The sequence below is a fragment of the Myotis lucifugus genome, unplaced genomic scaffold, assembly GCF_000147115.1.
Source record: "Myotis lucifugus unplaced genomic scaffold, Myoluc2.0 scaffold_15, whole genome shotgun sequence".
NCBI lineage: Eukaryota > Metazoa > Chordata > Mammalia > Chiroptera > Vespertilionidae > Myotis > Myotis lucifugus.
The window spans coordinates 329956-334335 of record NW_005871063.1 but is presented as its reverse complement, the minus strand read 5'-3'; the positions used below and the strand labels follow the sequence as shown (position 1 = coordinate 334335).

At 38.4% G+C, this 4380-nt stretch overlaps 1 pseudogene; it reads right to left on the bottom strand.

The window, feature by feature from the left end:
• Positions 1-3185: 3185 nt before the first annotated feature.
• On the bottom strand, positions 3186-3888 carry LOC102423247 (annotated as a pseudogene).
• Between the last annotated feature and the right edge of the window lie 492 nt (positions 3889-4380).

Sequence of the window (4380 nt, the reverse complement as noted above, 5' to 3'; positions counted from 1 at the left end):
AAGTGTCTGACCGTATGACTGGTTACTATGACGTGCACTGACCACCAGGGGCCAGATGAACAATGCAGGAACTGCAGTGACTTGGCAGCAGCGATTCTCGGGTGACACCCCGAAACCAGAGAGGAGGGAGCTTGATTCCTCGGGGGGCCGCACAATTCCACCTTTGGCCATGGGTTATGTTATTGCTGGGCACTGTCAGCCCCGAATATGGTTTACTGCACAGTTGTGTTTGTGTTCCACATACTGTACAACAGCAACTTTGAAGAGTGCCCTCTCGCACTCTGGGACCCCTCAGGGGATGTCGGAGAGCCATTTTCGGCCTGATCCCCACAGGCCAGGCCGAAGGACCCCACCTGCCAGAAGGATTCCACTCACTCCGCAGAAGCCAGGGAGGGACTGGGACTGTGGGAGGTTGGCTCCAGGGCATGTCTGGCTCATCTCACCTAGTCCCACCCTGCTGGCCACCTTATAATTAATTTCCTTTCAATGTGCATGAATTCATGCACCAGGTCACTAGTGAATATATAAAAGTCAATTTATCTATACAACAGCAATAAGCAGTTAAATAATTCAATTAGGAAAGATACCAAGATAACTTAGCAACCCAAAGTACCAAGTAACTACTTAATATACCCAATAGAAGCTATGCAAACTGCTTATGGAGAAAAATAAAAATCATATGGTAAAAGTATTAAAGGATATCCAAATGAACATAAAGATCTCCCATAATCTTGAAGAAGACTCAGTATTGTGAAAATGCAATTCTCCCCAAATATATGTATAAGTTCAGTGTGATTCCAAAGGGTGCCCCAACAGGATTTTTTATGCAAATAGACACATTAATTCTAAAATTGACATGAAAGAGCCAGAGGTCAAGAACAGTCATGAATTTCCAGAGAAGAACAACAATATAAGATGAGTTGCCCTTCCAGATATCAAGGTTGTGAACATTGTAAAGCACAAGGTTAGACAAACAGACCAAGGGAATAGAATAGGGATCCTCAAAAGTGACCCATGCATAGAGAGAAACTTGTTTATGACAGAGCAGTGGGAAGGAAGAGCTATTGTTATTTTAATTTATGAAAAATCATTTTTATGAAAAAAATTGTACTTTACCCACAAAAATCAATACAGGGAAAATGAAAGACTATGAAGGCTGGAAAACATAAGAAAAATATCTTTAAAGAAGAAAACAGAGGCAAAATGTTTGTAATTTTCAAGATAGATCTGTTAAATAAGATACACATGCAAGGATATGAACTGAAAGAGGAAAAGATTTATCCATTTGATACTAAAATTAAAACTCCTCAAAATTAAAAGAAACCATAGAGCAGTGGTTCTCAACCTTCCTAATGCCGCGACCCTTTAATACAGTTCCTCATGTTGTGGTGACCCCCAACCATAAAATTATTTTCGTTGCTACTTCATAACTGTAATTTTGCTACTGTTATGAATCGTAATGTAAATATCTGATATGCAGGATGTATTTTCATTGTTACAAATTGAACATAATTAAAGCATAGTGATTAATCACAAAAACAATATGTAATTATCTATGTGTTTTCCTATGGTCTTAGGCGACCCCTGTGAAAGGGTCATTCGACCCCCAAAGGGGTCGCAACCCACAGGTTAAGAACCACTGCCATAGAGGGACTAAAAATTACTAGTCATTTTGTAAAAAGGTATTTTCTTTATGTGTAAGCAAATGATTAATATCCAAAAATAAAAGCTATACAAATTAAAAAGAGTGGAAAGCCAGCTATAATGAGGAAGGGCACTTAGGAGCCTTTGACACTAATATTTTACTTCTTAAGCTGGACGTCTGCTAGTGTGCATTTCATTATTATTATATTATGAATATTATGTATTTTAAAACATATTTTATAATGTAATAAAAACCTATTTAAAATGACTTAAGGCCCAGCCAGTATGGTTCAGTGGTTGGGCGTCGACCTATGAACCAGAAGGTCATGGTTCAATTCCTGGTCGGGGCACATGCCTGGGTTTTGGGGCTCATTCCCCACTCTAGGGCATGCAGGAGGCGGCCAACTGATGATTCTCTCTCATCATTGAGGTTTCAGCCTCTCCTCTCCCTTCCTCCCTATGGCTGGGGAAGAGGTCATCGTCAGAGTGAATGGACTATATTGGGAAAGGTTGAATACCAGAATGAGGAACCACTGAAGGAGGAGCAGTCTAGGCAGGAAAAAAACAGTCAATGTTCAGAGCCACAGCACATAAAACAGGAACCATAAATAATTCAGTTGGCATTTCTCATCTTATGACCAACTTTTTAAATCCTTGTTTTTCCTGTTTGACTTTTGCTACCCTGGATTTCTAGCTGTAATGGTACTTAAGAGGTATAATGATTCTATAATATCCCTCAATTATTTTGTACTCATAACATTCCAACTTATGCTCTAATTTTTTACTAGAAAGATATTTTGATTCAATAATAAGCACTTATAAGTATGATGGCATTTTGACTGAGAATAGTGTTAAAAATTTGTTAAAACCGTGACTTATGTGCTTGTGTCCCTGTGTTCCAGATGTTTCTACAGCTTACAATTAGGATCATATTGACTTTTAATATAATTGCAACTTTTGTTTATCTTATTATTTACATCAATTTTTCATATTTTTCCAATTTTTAAAATTTTATTATAATAGACAACTTTATCAAGCTAATTATTATCTGAGTTGATAATTTCGTTCAAATAATTATGGAATTCTTTAAATTGAAAATTTCCCTTTTAAAGTCTCAAAGTTATTAAAAAATTATTCTTGATAGTAATCTCTCAAGGCCTTAGGGCTTAAACAGATTAAATGCTATGTAATTTTATGTTTCCTTCATGACTCAGTGTCATTAGTAATGTAAATTACTTTGTTATAATCACAAAAATTTTAGATGCAAGTAGCTATTAGTTATTTGCTTCTATACATAAGGGGACTACTCTTACTGGTAAGTGTAATTTTTTAAAATATTTTTTTTCTTTTGTCTCTGCTCTCAACATGAGCTTTAACTTTCTGATGCTATTAATAGGCTAGCACCTAGTAGTAAAACTCTTCTAAGTTGTTGCATCAAAAGTGCTATAAACTGATAACCTAATCAAAAGTTATATATAATCTTGTCAAAAGTATCAGTAAGTAGGTTTTGAATAAAGTTCTCACTAAGAATAGTATCTGAATTTTTTTTTGACTGCCCGAAATTGTTTATTAGGCAAGGATTTTACAAACATTACTTATATTAGCGGTAACGGTGGAGCTGGAGAGTATTGCGCCTTCTCCAGGCTGCACGGCGAGAACCACCAATAGTGTGGTGGAACTTGTGGCCCTTCCCAAGGCCACGGCTGTTGCGCCCGCAGATGTCAGCCCTCGCATCTCCCTGTGCTTGTGGACTGGTTTGGTGATCCACTGGGTGTCAGGATTTCTTCTGATAGCTTTATGGGATGGATCAATGAGAATAACCTCAAAGAATTTGTATGTGGAATCTTCACCAACCCAGTAAGAATTCGGGACCCTCAGAGCCCCACAGTGGCGTCCAGCTCGCTCCTCGGCAACGGACTGAAGACTTCGAGCAAACTTCAGCTGGTTAACGCCGTGATGGACAGGCTTGCCGTAGGTGGCACCCTTAGGAACAGGGCGCTTGCGGCCACCACGGCGCACACGAATCCGATATATGACATAACCTTGCTTGGCCTTGTAGTCCAGCCTGCGCGCTCTGTCAGGCCGGGTGGGGCGGGGGGGGGGGGGGGGGGGCCTGTGGAGCGCGGAGAGCTGGCGGTACTGCCAGCAGCGCACCCGGAGAAGGAAGCGCAGTACATCCGACTTCTTCTTCCTCCATAGCTTCTGGATGTTCTTGTAAGCGCCCATCTTGGTTTACCTGATGGCTGCGGGCAGACGGCAGTATCTGAATTTTAAGCAAAGGTTGTTTTTTTATATTCCTTTTAAATCACAACAGCTTTTAAATTCTTGGTTATAATTTTCTTACTAAGTTTCCAGTTATATTTTACATAGTTAAAATTTCTAAGAAATTTTGCTAAACAATGAATATGGATTGTTTTATAATCAGGGAAAAGCACTGACATGGAGCTTTATTAATTATTTTCTAAGCTATCTGTGATTTTTATTAAAAATGACTGTTTTTATTGTCTATCTTTTTTTTCAAAAATTATTTTAGTGATTTGGTTATTTCTCATTTTTATATTAAAATACTATTTTGCAGATGCTCTAAAACTTTCAAAAATTTCCATTGTCTATAGGATACAACACAGACTATTAAAACTCTTCTCTAGTGTACAGTATTTCCAAATTACCCAGCTTTTTTACTTATGACCCCATGTAAGCTCTCTTCTTACATCCTATTGGCCGAGAATATGTCAT